General features: G+C 39.5%; 1 protein-coding gene and 2 pseudogenes across 4 annotated transcripts in view; 1 reads left to right on the top strand and 2 right to left on the bottom strand.

Moving 5' to 3' along the window:
- The window catches only part of ZMYND12 (zinc finger MYND-type containing 12), a 67,509-nt gene that overhangs the window by 47,114 nt on the left and 4,332 nt on the right, over positions 1–16,063 (bottom strand). The window lies entirely within an intron of this gene.
- Positions 7,846–10,921, top strand: LOC143654723 (reticulocalbin-2 pseudogene; annotated as a pseudogene).
- LOC143663401 (microsomal glutathione S-transferase 1 pseudogene) lies at positions 13,388–14,159 on the bottom strand (annotated as a pseudogene).

Below are 16,063 nucleotides of genomic sequence, written 5' to 3'. Positions count from 1 at the left end.
ATACTAGACCTTTATCTGATATGTCATTTCCAAATATTATCTCCCATTGTGTAGGCTGTCTTTCTACTTTCTTGATGAAGTTCTTTGATGCACAAAAGTGTTTAATTTTGAGGAGCTCCCATTTATTTATTTCCTTCTTCAGTGCTCTTGCTTTAGGTTTAAGGTCCATAAAACTGCCTCCAATTGTAAGATTCATAAGATATCTCCCTACATTTTCCTCTAACTGTTTTATGGTCTTAGACCTAATGTTTAGATCTTTGATCCATTTTGAGTTAACTTTTGTATAGGGTGTGAGATATGGGTCTTCTTTCATTCTTTTGCATATGGATATCCAGTTCTCTAGGCACCATTTATTGAAGAGACTGTTCTGTCCCAGGTGAGTTGGCTTGACTGCCTTATCAAAGATCAAATGTCCGTAGATGAGAGGGTCTATATCTGAGCACTCTATTCGATTCCATTGGTCTATATATCTATATTTATGCCAATACCATGCTGTTTTGATCACTGTGGCTTCATAATATGCCTTAAAGTCAGGCAGTGCAAGACCTCCAGCTTCGTTTTTTTCCCTCAAGATGTTTTTTGCAATTCGGGGCACCCTGCCCTTCCAGATAAATTTGCTTATTGGTTTTTCTATTTCTGAAAAATAAGTTGTTGGGATTTTGATAGGTATTGCATTGAATCTGTAGATCAATTTAGGTAGGATTGACATCTTAACTATATTTAGTCTTCCAATCCATGAACACGGTATGCCCTTCCATCTATTTAGGTCTTCTGTGATTTCTTTTAGCAGTTTTTTGTAGTTTTCTTTATATAGGTTTTTTGTCTCTTTAGTTAAATTTATTCCTAGGTATTTTATTCTTTTAGTTGCAATTGTAAATGGGATTCGTTTCTTGATTTCCCCCTCAGCTTGTTCATTACTAGTGTATAGAAATGCTACAGATTTTTGAATGTTGATCTTGTAACCTGCTACTTTGCTGTACTCATTTATTAGCTCTAGCAGTTTTGTTGTGGATTTTTCCGGGTTTTCAACGCATAGTATCATATTGTCTGCAAACAGTGATAGTTTTACTTCTTCCTTTTCAATTTTGATGCCTTGTATTTCTTTTTCTTGTCTAATTGCTCTGGCTAGAACCTCCAACACAATGTTGAATAGTAGTGGTGATAGTGGACATCCTTGTCTTGTTCCTGACTTTAGGGGGAAAGTTTTCAATTTTTCCCCATTGAGGATGATGTTAGCTGTGGGTTTTTCATATATTCCCTCTTTCATTTTAAGGACGTTCCCTTGTATTCCTATCCTTTGAAGTGTTTTCAACAGGAAAGGATGTTGAATCTTGTCAAATGCCTTCTCTGCATCAATTGAGATGATCATGTGATTTTTCTGCTTTGATTTGTTGATATGGTGTATTACATTAATTGATTTTCTTATGTTGAACCATCCTTGCATACCTGGGATGAATCCTACTTGGTCATGATGTATAATTCTTTTAATGTGTTGTTGGATATGATTTGCTAGAATTTTATTGAGGATTTTTGCATCTATATTCATTAGAGAGATTGGTCTATAGTTTTCTTTTTTTTGTAATATCTTTGCCTGGTTTTGGTATGAGGGTGATGCTGGCTTCATAGAATGAGTTAGGTAGTTTTCCCTCCACTTTGATTTTTTTGAAGAGTTTGAGGAGAGTTGGTACTAATTCTTTCTGGAATGTTTGATAGAATTCAGATGTGAAGCCGTCTGGTCCTGGACTTTTCTTTTTAGGAAGCTTTTGAATGACTAATTCAATTTCTTTACTTGTGATTGGTTTGTTGAGGTCATCTATGTCTTCTTGAGTCAAAGTTGGTTGTTCATGTCTTTCCAGGAACCCGTCCATTTCCTCTAAATTGTTGTATTTATTAGCGTAAAGTTGTTCATAGTATCCTGTTATTACCTCCTTTATTTCTGTGAGGTCAGTAGTTATGTATCCTCTTCCATTTCTGATCTTATTTATTTGCATCCTCTCTCTTCTTCTTTTTGTCAGTCTTGCTAAGGGCCCATCAATCTTATTGATTTTCTCATAGAACCAACTTCTGGCCTTATTGATTTTCTCTATTGCTTTCATGTTTTCAATTTAATTTATTTCTGCTCTAATCTTTGTTATTTCTTTCCTTTTGCTTGCTTTGGGATTAGTTTGCTGTTCTTTCTCCAGTTGTTCCAAGTGGACAGTTAATTCCTGCATTTTTGCCTTTTCTTCTTTTCTGATAAAGGCATTTATGTCAATAAATTTCCCTCTTAGCACTGCCTTTGCTGCGTCCCTTAAGTTTTGATATGTTGTGTTTTCATTTTCATTCGCCTCGAGGTATTTACTAATTTCTCTTGCAATTTCTTCTTTGACCCACTCGTTGTTTAAGAGTGTGTTGTTGAGCCTCCATGTATTTGTGAATTTTCTGGCACTCCGCCTATTATTGATTTCCAACTTCATTCCTTTATGATCTGAGAAAGTGTTGTGTATGATTTCAATCTTTTTAAATTTTTTAAGACTTGCTTTGTGACCCAGCATATGGTCTATCTTTGAGAATGATCCATGAGCACTTGAAAAAAAAGGTGTATCCTGCTGTTGTGGGGTGTAATGTCCTATAAATGTCTATTAAGTCTAGCTCATTTATAGTAATATTCAGATTCTCTATTTCTTTATTGATCCTCTGTCTAGATGTTCTGTCCATTGATGAGAGTTGGGAATTGAAGTCTCCAACTATTATGGTATATGTGTCTATTTCCCTTTTCAGTGTTTGCAGTGTATTCCTCACGTATTTTGGGGCATTCTGGTTCAGTGTGTAAATATTTATGATTGTTATGTCTTCTTGTTTAATTGTTCCTTTTATTAGTATATAGTGTCCTTCTTTGTCTCTTTTAACTGTTTTACATTTGAAGTCTAACTTGTTGGATATTAGTATAGCACTCCTGCTCTTTTCTGGTTGTTATTTGCATGAAATAGCTTTTCCCAACCTTTCACTTTCAACCTATATTTATCTTTGGGTCTAAGATGTGTTTCCTGTAGACAGCATATAGAAGGATCCTGTTTTTTAATCCATTCTGCCAGTCTATGTCTTTTGATTGGGGAATTCAGTCCATTAACATTTAGAGTTATTACTGTTTGGATAATATTTTACTCTACAATTTTGCCTTTTGTATTATATATATCATATCTGACTTTCCTTCTTTCTACACTCTTCTCCATACCTCTCTCTTCTGTCTTTTCGTATCTGACTCTAATGCTTCCTTTAGTATTTCTTGCAGAGCTGGTCTCTTGGTCACAAATTCTCTCAGTGACTTTTTGTCTGAGAATGTTTTAATTTCTCCCTCATTTTTGAAGGTCAATTTTGCTGGAAATAGAAGTCTTGGTTGGCAGTTTTTCTCTTTTAGTAACTTAAAAATATATCATCCCACTATCTTCTAGCTTCCATGGTTTCTGCTGAGAAATCTACACATAGTCTTATTTGGTTTCCCTTGTATGTGATGGATTGCTTCTCTCTCGCTGCTTTCAAGATCCTCTCTTTCTCTTCGATCTATGACATTCTAACTAGTAAGTGTCTTGGAGAGCGCCTATTTGGGTCTAATCTCTTTGGGGTGCACTGCTCTTCTTGGATCTGTAATTTTAGGTCTTTCATAAGAGTTGGGAAATTTTCAGTGATAATTTCTTCCATTAGTTTTTCTCCTCCTTTTCCCTTGTCTTCTCCTTCTGAGACACCCACAACACGTATATTTGTGTGGTTCATATTGTCCTTGAGTTCCCTGATACCCTGTTCAAATTTTTCCATTCTTTTCCGGATAGTTTCTGTTTCTTTTTGGAATTCAGATGTTCCATCCTCCAAATCACTAATTCTATCTTCAGTCTCTTTAAATCTATCATTGTAGGTATCCATTGTTTTTTTCCATCTTTTCTACTTTATCCTTCACTTCCATAAGCTCTGTGATTTGTTTTTTCAGTTTTTCTATTTCTTCTTTTTGTTCAGTCCATGTCTTCTTCATGTCCTCCCTCAATTTATCAATTTCATTTTTGAAGAGGTTTTCCATTTCTGTTCGTATATTCAGCATTAGTTGTTTCAGCTCCTGTATCTCATTTGAACTACTGGTTTGTTCTTTTGACTGGGCCATATTTTCAATTTTCTGAGCGTGATCCGTTATCTTCTGCTGTCGTCTGGGCATTTAGTCAGATTTCCCTGGGTGTTGGATCCCACAGGTTGAAAGATTTTTCTGTGAAATCTCTGGGTTCTGTTTTTCTTTTCCTGCCCAGTAGGTGGCGCTCGTGGCACACGTTTGTCTATGGGTTCCACCAGTAAAAGTTGCTGTGGGTCCTTTAACTCTGGAAAACTCTTGCCGTGGGGGAGGTTCTGCAGCCGAAGCAGCTTGGAAGAGTGCCAGCCGGCCCGGGGGTCCGAACGCGGGGAGGGTCGCCGGCCGCCGCAGCCCGGGAGAGTGCCCGACCAAATTTCCTAGTCAGCCCGGGGCGCCAAGCGTGGCGGGAGGGTGCCAGCTGCCGCAGCCCGGGAGAGTGCACTGTTCTCAGCCGAACTGGGGAGTCACGTGTTTGGAAGGGACCCCCCGGTCACTGTTCTCCGCGGTCTGGGGATTTCCGAACCAACTCTCTCTGTTGGTCCAGGGGGCCTCGTGTGGTGGGGGCGCCAGCCGCCGCGGCCCAAGGGGGCCGCCTGCCCAATTCTGCCAGCTGGCCTGGGAAGGAGGAAGGGAGGGACTCCGGCCGCTTGCCGTCCCGCCCAGGAAAGCCCGCGCCCCTCGGCGATCTCACCGGAGCTGGTTCTCCCAGACAGTCAGCCATTCCAGGATGGGGTACGCCATCCCTTTGATCTCCATCGTGGCTCCGGGAGCTGCTCTGTATCATCTCCACTCCCCCAGTAGCTGTTCTGGAGGAGGAAAGGTGAAGGTGGCAAGGTTGTCGAGGCCGGTGGCGGAGAAGCCGGTGAAGGCGGAAGAGGGCACGGTGGTGGTTGGAGAGCCGCCGGAGCAGGAGGAGAAAGGGAAGGATAAGATGGCGGATGGAGCACCGCCGGAGCAGAAGGGGGAAGAGGGAGAGGAGGGTGGGCTGGCTGGTGGGGCGTGAGCACCGCGCCGGGCCGGCGGACAAAGAGGGAGAGGAGGGCGGGCTGGCTGGCGGGGCGTGAGCGCCGCGCCGGGCTGGTGGACAAAGAGGGAGAGGAAGGCGGGCTCTCTTTTCTGTTTTTTAATATAGGCATTTACAGCAATAAATTTCCCTCTCTGAGCAGCCTTTACCACATCCCATAAGTTCTGATACGTTGTATACTTGTCGTCATTCATCTCCAGACAGCTACTGATTCCTCTAGCAATTTGGGAATGTGAATGTGAGAGTTCGCATTTATTTGTGGTTATTGATATCCAGCTTCATTCCACTGTGATCAGAAAAAGTGCTTTGAATAATTTCAATGTTTTTAAATTTATAAAGACCTGTTTTGTGTCCTAGCATATGCGCTCTCCTGGAGAATGTTCCATGAGCACTAGAGAATAGTGTATATCCTGGTGTTTTGGGGTGTAATGACCTATATATGTCTGTTAGGTCTAATTCATTTATCAAGATGTTAAAGTTCTCTATCTCCTTGTTGATCCTCTGTCTGGTTGCTCTGTCTATAGAGGAGAGTGGTGTGTTGAAGTCACCTAATATTATTGTTGAAACATTGACTGCTCCCTTCAGTTTTGCCCATATCTGTCTCATGTACTTTGGAGCTCCTTGATTGGGAATATAAACATTTATGATTGTTATTTCTTCTTGGTGAATTGTCCCTTTTATTAATATATAACATCCTTCTTTGTCTCTTATATGTTGTTACATTTAAAGTCTATTTTGTCTGATATTAGTATAGCTACCCCTGCTTCCTTTCAGTTAGAACTTGCATGGAACATCTCTTTCCATCCTTTCCCTTTTGATCTATTTGTGTCTAAGATGAGTTTCTTGTAAGTAGCATATAGCTGGATTATATTTCTTAATCCATTCTGCCAATCTGCACCTTTTAATTGTTAAGTTTAATTCATTACCATTCAAAGTTATTACTATGAAGGCATTTCTTGAATCCACCATCTTATTCTTTGGGTTTTGTTTGTCATATATATATATGACAAACAAATATATATATATTCATTTCCCTCTTTCTCTTTTTACCCTTTAAGTTACTCTTACTGGTACTTTTCCATTCTGTGCCCTCCTCCAGATCTCCCTCTCCTGTCTTTTCTTTCAACTGGCAGAACTCCCCTTAGTATTTCTTGTAGGGTCAGTCTCTTGTTGTCAGTGATTTGTTTGTCTGTGAACATTTCAATCTCTCCCTCAGTTTTGAAGGACAATTTGGCTGAGTACAGCATTTTTCACTGGAAGTCTTTCTCTTTCAGGATCTTAAATATATCATACCACTGCCTTCTCACCTCCATGGTGCCAGTTGAGTAGTCTGAACTCAGTCTCAGGTGATTTCCCTTGTACGTAGTAGATTGTTTTTTTCTTACCACTTTCATGACTTTCTGCTTCTCTTCAACATCTGACAGACTGATTGGTATGAGTCTTAGGGAAAGACTAATTGGATTTATTCTATTGGGAGTTCGTTGGGCTTTTTTTATTTGCACATTTGTGTCCTCTATAAGGGTTGGGAAGTTTTTCTCTTTTGCATCTTCAACTAATCTTCCTAACCCTCTACTCTTCTCTTCTCCTTCAGGGACACCAATTATTCTTATAGTTGTGCACTTTGTTTTGTCTATTATTTCCACGAGATCCAATTCAAATTTTTCCATCCTTTGTGCCATTTGCTGTTTTGAGTGCTTGAAATCAGTTGTCCTGTACTCTAGTTATTCTTTCTTCTGCCTCTTCAAATCTGGTGTTGTGTGCCTCTAGTATATTTTTTATTTGGTCTGCAGCCATCTTTAATGTCTATGATATCTGCTTTTTAAAATTTATTCTTTCAAATTCCTATTTATACTCTTCTACTGTCTTCTTGGTCTCCTTTATGTCATTAGCCATCCATTTATTTTATTTAGTAGAATTATATGAACATCTTTGATTAGTTGTTCCAACATCTGTGTCTTCTCTGGTGTTCTGGTCATTAGGCTGGGCTATATCTGTCTGTATTATCACTTGCTTAATGATCTTCTGCTCTCTTTGCAGCATATAAATATCTTATTTGGTTTGCTTTGGAAGTTGAAATCCTTCAGTAGTCTAAAGCTTTGTACTTGCGGGATGGATGTGGAGCAGGATGCAGGGTGAGGGGTGGGGCACAACAGTGTGGTGATGCATTGAGGTCAAGAAATCAGTGCACAAATGCGTAGATACCCTGTGTCAGGGAGGATGCAGCTATGTGGGTACACGGGTCTGGGAAGCTAGGCCCTGGTGTGAGCTGGTCTGGGGGATGGGGCCCTTGCATGTGAATGCACAAAGCTCAGGGGCAAGAGGGGCAACAGGGTTGCAGCTGTGTGAGATGGGGTGGGGGTGGCTTGCCTGCGTAGGTCAGCACCACCCAGAGCTGGAGGGCATCACCAGGGGCCTTGTGCGTGCACAGATCTGGGAGGGCCAAAAACTGATGTACACATGCACAGAACTCAGGTGTGTGTGTGGGTGTATGTGTTGCATGACTGTATGGGCTAGGGGCGAGTTTAGCCTGGAAATGAATGTAAGTGCCCACAGCCTTTATGCGCTGGTGACAACTGCAGGGGGGTGGGAGGGGGTGGTCTTGGGAAGGGTGGGAGAGACTGGGCTTGTGCAGGAGAGATGGGTTGGGCTGGAGCAAGTGTGAGAGCGCCTGGGGTGGTGATATGCGGTGGGTACATGCAGGGGTGGAGGTGGTGGTGACAGGGTGCACCGCATGAGAGGGGATGATACGTTCAGGTGTGTGGAGTCTGGGGTGAGTCGTAGGTGATGGGGCTGCATAGTTGAGGATAGCACATTCAAGGAATGTGGCTTGGTTTAACTCCTAGGCTTGGATAAATTCCTAGTCCCAATCTCCTGGTCCATGCACTCCTGAGGGCTCCTATTTTCCATTTGGAAAGGGGTGTGTTAGGCTGTTTGCACCAGCTGGATGGTCTCCAGTCCTCTGTATCTCAGTTCTTCAGCTTTTGCAACCAGGGCCTCCCTATGTGGTGTAGAAGACCCTCCCAGGTAATTTACATCATATTATCACCATCTCAGTTGCCTTCCTGTCTGTTCTCTAGCTGTTAGTTCTACAACTGACTTGTGTATATTGATCTTGTATCTGCTACCTTGCTGTACTCATTTATTAGCAGCAGTTTTTTTTAGGTGTGAATTCTTTAGGGTTTTCCATATATAAGATCATGTCATCTGCAAAAAGAGATAGTTTTACTCCTTGCTTTCCAATAATGCCGCCTTTTGTATGACATTCTTTTCTGTTGTTTTGGTTTGCTAAATGCTGCTGGAATGCAACATACCAGAAATAGAATGGCTTTCAAAAAGGGGATTTATTAAGTTACCAGTTTACAGTTCTAAGGCCATAAAAATGTCCAGGTTAAGGCATCCAGAGAAAGATATCTTGATTCAAGGAAGGATGATGTCTGTCACATGGAAGGCACTTGGCTGACATTGGCTGGTCCTTGTTTCTGGTTCTATTTTTTCCAGTTTCTGATGCCAGTGGTTTCCTCTCTAATCATCTGTGGGCCTTCACTTAGCTCCTCTGGGACACCCCTGGGTTCTGGTTTGTTAGCATTTCATGGGAAGACATATGGTGACATCTGTTGGGCTCTGCATCTCCACATATTCACGTCTAGGTGTCTGCTTTCAGTTGGCACACCAAGCATTTTGAAATGTCTGCTTCTCTGTCGGTTCTTAGCAACTGTTTTCTGCACAATGTCTCCCTTTTAAAGGACTCCATTAAACTAATCAAGACTCACCTTGAATGGACAGAGCCATATTTCCATCTAATTAAGAGGCCACACCCACAGTTAGGCGTGCCACACCTCCATGGAAGTAACTTAATGAAAAGAACACACCCACAGTTGAGTGGGTCAGTCTCCATGGAAATAATCTAATCCAAGGTTTCTATCTTACAATATTGAATCAGGAATAAAGGACATTGCTTTTCTGGGGTACACAACACTTTCAAACCAGCACATTTGTCCTGGCTAAAATCTCTAGTATGACACTGAATAGAAGTGGCAAATGCAGACATTTTTGTTTCATTCCTGATCTTAGTCGAAAAGCCTTCAGTCTTTCACCATTAAGTATGATGTGAGTTGTGGGTTTTTCATATATGCCCAGTTTAGGAAGTTCCCTTCTATTTCTGTCTTGCTGGGTGTTTTTTTGTTGTTGTTGTTTTGTTTTTTTTTGTTTTGCATGGGCAGGCACTGGGAATCGAACCCAGGTCTCCAGCATGGCAGGCAAGAACTCTGCCACTGCACCACCATTGCCCACCCTTGTTGGGTGTTTTTATCATAAAGAATGTTGGATTTCATAAAATGTTTTCTGCATCTATTGAGATGATGATGTGGTTTTTGTCCTTTATTCTATTAATATGGTCGATTACACTGAATGTTGGCTCAACCTTTGCATTTTTGGGCTAAATCCCACTTGGTCATGGTGTGCAATCCTTTTTATATAACGTTGGATTTAGTTTGCTAGTATTTTGATGAGGATTTTTGCATCTATATTCATAAGGGATATTGAGATACATACTCTGCTTTTGTAGGATGGTGTGTTCTTTGATGTCTTTTAAGTCTAGTTGGTTAATAATTCATGTTCTTTTATATCCTTGTTGATCTTCTGCCTATTTGTTCTATTCATTATTGAAGTTTACAATTACTACTAGTGAATTGTTTATTTCTCCCTTCAGTTGTCTCAGTTTTTGCTTCATATATTTTGACACTCTGTTGTTAGGTACATACAATCATAGGTTTTTGCATTTCTAGTTGCCTATCATACATTCTCACTTAAATGTGAATTAGTTAACAGTTTGATTCCATTTATGCATATTTTATAACTGAAAATAATATTCTAGCTCTGTGTCCATGGCTGGTTGAGCTCCTGCACTGGGGCTGCTGCTCTGTGCTGCCACCACTGGAATGCCAATCACCTGCACCCTTGCAAGGTGAGCGCTGCAGCAACAAGACAGCAAGGTGCTGCTGGGCTCAAGGAAGAAGTTAATGAATATGTTAAACTCAATCCCCAAGAGCAGCAGAAAAGACTGAAGTCAGTCATAAAGAAAATTGACTTGTACTCAGATGGCTTTCTCACTGACAGTGAATTCACTTTATGAATTCAAATGCTTTTTTTAAACATGCTATACAAGAAGCAAAACAACAGTTTGTGGAATATGATAAAAAGTGATGGTAGGGTGCATGGGATGAATGCAACACTCAGATGTAGAACTGTTTGACCGATTTCGATGAGAACACTGCTCTAGATGATGCAGAAAAGGAGGCTTTCAGGTACCTTCATTTACAGGACTGGAAGTGATTTGAAAAAGCTAAGCAGAATTGAGGCCCTGGTTTGAGTCTTAAAGATTGTATTGCTTTTGAGCATCCTGAAGACGGTGATTATATGACAGAATTTGTCAGTCTAAGAGGCTTTAGAAGAACCTGACAAAAGTGGTAATGGACTTGTAGTTTGGAAGAATTTCTTGATGATTACAGGTGGAATCCAACTGCAATGAAGATCCAGAATGGGTATTGGTTGAGAAAGACAGATTCATGAATGATTATGACAAAGATAACCATGGGAGGCTGGGTCCCCAAGAGATGTTATCTTGGGTAGTATCTAATAATCAGGGCATTGCCCAAGAGGAGGTCTTCACTGATGAAATGGATTTAAATAGTAGCAAAAAGCTCTCTGAAGCAAAGATTCTGGACAACTAGGATTTGTTTCTTGTCACTGAAGCTACAGAGTATGGGAGACAACTCCATTATAAATATTTCTTTCTTGATGAGTTTTAAACCCCAAGTATGTTTGAGTACTTGCTCCTTTTATAATTTGTTACCAGCTTTACTTTTGTGATAAAATATTTCACACAGTTTTAGTACAGTCAAAATTACCTTACTGTAGATTGTAATTTTTGACTTTTAGAGGAAAACAAAACAAAAACTTGATATTTATTTCAAAATGTATAGAAGAAATAAAACAATATTGTGCCACATGACAAAAAAGTCTTTCCTAAATACTCTGTTTAGAACTGTATTGTGGAATATATGAGTTGTATGACCATACTTGGAAAACTAGAGGATTTAAGAGAGGTGTGAACAATATTATTTTCTTTCTTTTTTTTTTTTGTATGCTATGCAGTGGGGTCATATTTAATTCTTTTTCCATGTGAATATCTCATTATTGCGGCATCATTTGTTGATTTTTTTTTGAGTGTATGGACCAGAAATGGAACCCAGATAATCCACATGGCAGGCAAGAACTCAACCACTCAACTACCCGTACACTCCTTGAATAATATTATTTAGGTAGTAAGTGACCAAGCTGTCAATTTTTGTTCTGTTTTAAGTAGATTTAATTTGGGAGCTGACAGAAAGGAAAATGTTTTTAGATTTAGCATTTTGTTTTAAATCTCCAAAGGAAACTTTTACCTCTCATAATGAAAAGTTCTGCTTTTTTTTTTTTTTTGGCTTCTACAATAGCAATTTATTAACTTACAAGCTTACAATTCTGAGGCCATGAAAATGTCCATATCAAGGCATCAAAAGGTGATGCTTTCTCCTCAGAGACAAGCTACCAGTGATCCTCAGCTCCTCTGTCACACAGCCAGGCACATGGTGACATCTCTCCCTGGTTTTGTTGCCTTTTAGCTTCTGACTTTTCTCTCTCAGCTTCTCTGGAGCTTTTTCTGTGTCTCCTTCTTTATCCTCTTATAAAGGACTCCAGTAAGGGGATTAAGATCCACCTTGAATGATACAGGTAACATCTCAATTGAAATAACCTAATTAAAATGTCCCACCTATAACAGGTCTAATCCCATGGAAATGGATTAGCTGAGTTTTTCAGCACATGATCTTTTCTGAGGTATATACAGCTTCAAACAACCACAGGGAGAAATTGTGGGTTTCTGTTCATAGGAGCCCAGTGGGGAGGGAGAATGATGGAGAGTAAGGATCAACTTTCTCCCTATTTTAAGATGTAAACAGGCAGAACAACACCCCTCCTCCACTCTCTGGCCCAGGGAGACTGGAGGAGAGCTTGAAGTTCTTGGTCCTTCACCCTAGGGTTGTCTCCCTCATTCTCTGGACCAACACAGCAGCAGCTGAAAAACCAAAGGCTACACTTCCCACGTACACTGCTGCTAGAGAATAGGACAGACATTAGAAGACCTGAATGTTAGTTCTAGATCCAACTCTCATCTTTGACCAATCATATTGCCTCTTGCATCCTTTTTTCATCTATGAATTTTGGGTAATAATATCTCTCTATGTCCTTCTCAAGGCATAAGCATAGAGGAAATCAACTTTGCTGTTCTCAGGAAATGATGCATTTTCTCTATCTTCTGTCAGCCACCATTGCCAGTGCTCTTTGGCATTTGTTTCCCCTAATATTTTCTCCTCTCCAGATTATTCAATCTTGGGAATTTGGGGTCCACTAATCCTTGCCTGTGCTGGTTTGAAGCTATTATGTACCCCAGAAAAGCCATACCCTTTAATCCTCATTCAGTATTGCTGAGTGGGGTCTTTTTTATTGTTTCCATGGAGATGTGACCAACCGATTGTGAGTGGTAACTTTTGATGAAATGGTTTCCATGGAGACGTGTCTCCACCCATTCAAGGTGGGGTCACATTCTGGAGCCCTTTAAGAGGGTACCATTTTAGGAAAAGTTTTAGAGCCAACAGAGCCCATACAGCCAGAGACCTTCGTGGAAGGAAGGCATCCCCAGGGAAGCCTTATGAAATGAGGAGAGAAAGATAGCAGATATCGCCATGTGCCTTTCCAGCTGAAAGAGGTATCCAGAACCCAAGACCCCAGCAGACACCAGCCACGTGACTCCCAGCTGACAGCTATTCCAGATGGCACTGACATTCCTTGAGTGAAGCTAACCTTGTTGGTGACTTAATTTGGACACTCTCATGGCCTTAGAACTGTAAACTTGCAACTTAATAAATTCCCTTTTTAAAAGCCATTCTATTTCTGGTATATTGCATTCTGGCACCTTACAAACTAAAACACTGCCTGGGGACTATTTTTTACTTTTAAATTCTTTATTTCATATATTCATTTCAACAATATAGAAATGTAGGTTTATCCTACATGTAATCACTCTTTATAGATTTAAAGTATAAAATGAGTGAAAGTACAAATTACAGTATAATCAAAATTTATAATGAAGTACTTTATGAATAAGGCAAAATACAAGAATGATTATTCTAAATTTCTTATGCAAATATAAAACAAGAATGAACGATATTGTTGATGCTAATATTCGAAACAGGTCTTCCTACTTCTTAATTTCTCTGATCCTCTCCTTTCTAAAACCTAAGAAAGTAGTCATTATAAATTGAAAATACAAAATTCTTAAGAAAAGGCAGTTAGCTATTGAGTTGTATGATTCTCTTTACAGGCACAATTTATTCTTCAGCACCCTGTAAGTCACTGAAAAAGTAGCTCCATATTCAAACAAAAATGCCAAGCTCGATTTGGCTGGGGAAGGGGTGTCAAATATGCAATTGTGTAGTACATTTGTGCTCCAACTGAGATTCTGAAGAGCAGGATAGCTGTAGAGAGATCTGGTTCTCTCAAGGAATACAGAAGGCCAATACCAAGATATAGCACAATATTTTCAAAGTCATTCAGATGGACTCTTATACATTCTATCTGTCATCTGTCATTAGGTTCTTCTTGGCATCTTCTCCTTTGCCAAAGGATGAGCAGTCTTCTGGGTTGGCAAAAACCTTCCCTGTCATTCTACAGAATACAATTACAGTACTCATAAACATATATATCTCTATATTTTTAGGTGCAAGGTCCAGGAATTGAACCCAGGTCTCCGTATGGAAGATGAGCATTCTTCCACTGAATAAACATCATTTTTGAAAGAACAATTGTTGCATACAGGAAGCAAAGCTCATGACTATTTCATTCTCCATTAGCTAGCTAAAGTCAACCACTTTTTTTCAATTTTGGTTTGGAAACCGAGGAAAAGTAAGGCAGCAACCTGTTCAGGGCCCCACCTGGGGATTTTGACTTAAAAACTTTTTAATATCCTTGCTCATTCAATCTATTCCTTATTTTAATTTTACCAAAACAATTATGAATCCTTTATATTTCTAAGAAATAAAAATGAAATAAAACAATTAGAAGTTTTAATTTGCTTCACATGCATGAGAAAATATCCATTCTTCTACTAAATTGCTGTTTTAAAAGCCACCGTTTCCCTTTTCTTTTGCAATATGGTCTATTATCCTTGGAGAAATTTACATACAGTGTTTCAGTTTGCTAAAGCTGCCAGAATGCAATATACTAGAAATGGTTTGGCTTTTACAATGGGGATTTATTAACTTACAATTTACAGTCTTAGGCCATGAAAATGTCCAACTTAAGGCATTAACAGGATGATACCTAGACTCTGAAGACAGGCTGCTGGCATCCAGGATACCCCTGTTACATGGGAAGGTACATGGCCGACATCTGCTGGTCCTTTATTCCTAGGTTTCATTTCTTTCAGCTTCTGGTTCCAGTGTCTTCCCTTCTGAGCTTCTGTGAGTCCTCTCTTAGCTTCTCTGGTCCTCTATGAGTTTCTTTTAATTTCATCTTAGCTTTGATGCGCTCTCTAGGCTTTTTCTGTGTCTCTGCTTAATTTTTTTTTTTTTTTTTTTTTTTAAAGGAAAGACAGAGAGAAGGAAGGAAGGATAGAAGGAAGGAAGGAAGGAAGAAAGGGAAACATCTTTAAACATTTTCTTGTTTTATTGTATTTTGTTTTTTTGTTTTTGTTACATGGGCTGGGGCCGGGAATCGAACCGAGGTCCTCCGGCATAGCAGGCAAGCACTTTGCCCGCTGAGCCACCGCGGCCCGCCCTCTGCTTAATTTTAAAATGGTTTCCATAAAGGGTTTAATTGTATGAAATAGAATTTTTATTTTTGTATATGTATAGATAGCAATTATATTTAATGTGTAACTATAATATTATGGTACGTGGAATTTGATACTGTCCAGAACCTTTTCATTTTTGACTGATTAAAAATGAAATTTCCTATCTTAAAAAAAAAGAAAGGAAGATAAAACAATATGCTAGGCCAGTAGTCACCAAAATTTTCCTGTAAAAGGTCAGAGAGTAAATATTTTAGTTTTGAAGAACCATATGGTCTCTGTTGCAATTACTCAGCTCTGCAGTTGCAGCACAAAAACAGCCACAAATAATACACAAATGAATGTGTGTGGCTGTTGCCACCTACTCTTTCCCCTTCCCTGTCTATAGGTCAACAAAATTGCAACAAAGTATTTTCTTTACAAACTATGACTGCTATCATAGAAATGACTAAAAATATTTTTTAAAGTCATTTATTTTCTTGGGTAGGGAATTATTGTAAGCAGATCAATAAAAGAACATAGCAGCTAGGATGTAGAAATAGCTGAGTTCTACAAAGTATTTACCAAACAGGGGCTTGAGTAATCATGTGAGCAACGGAAATGTTAACTTACTTAACTTTCCTTTCTGTTCTGCTGAAAGCATTTGCAGTATCTTTCCTGTCCACTTTATAAATTTGTGGGTTCCCTTCTTATTCATCTGCTTCACCCCTCAGACCAGCACAGGGCCATGCATAAAGGAGTTGATAAATATGTCTTCCATTAGGGGTCACAATCAAGTAGCTTATAGCCAGACAGGTGTACATACACACATATACACATATACATGCAAATACATGCACATTTACTGAATTTGAATGTCTTTAGGCAGGGCATCCATTCTCCAGTTCACTGCAGATCCTACCAATTCATAGGTTTCCCTTCCTGGCTAATGAAGGTATTTTTATTTGTGCTTCACTGTTAACTAAAAGGAAAAGGGGTACTTATTGAAAGTTACTCTTATCTATATGTTATGATTTTCTAACCTACATAATTGAAGCCTCTTTTACCTGTCAGTAATGTTTCA

This window comes from Tamandua tetradactyla, chromosome 2 (assembly GCF_023851605.1).
Source record: "Tamandua tetradactyla isolate mTamTet1 chromosome 2, mTamTet1.pri, whole genome shotgun sequence".
In the NCBI taxonomy this organism is placed as follows: Eukaryota; Metazoa; Chordata; class Mammalia; order Pilosa; family Myrmecophagidae; genus Tamandua; species Tamandua tetradactyla.
Note: the sequence above shows the minus strand (reverse complement) of the source record. Positions and strands in the feature narration are given on the sequence as shown.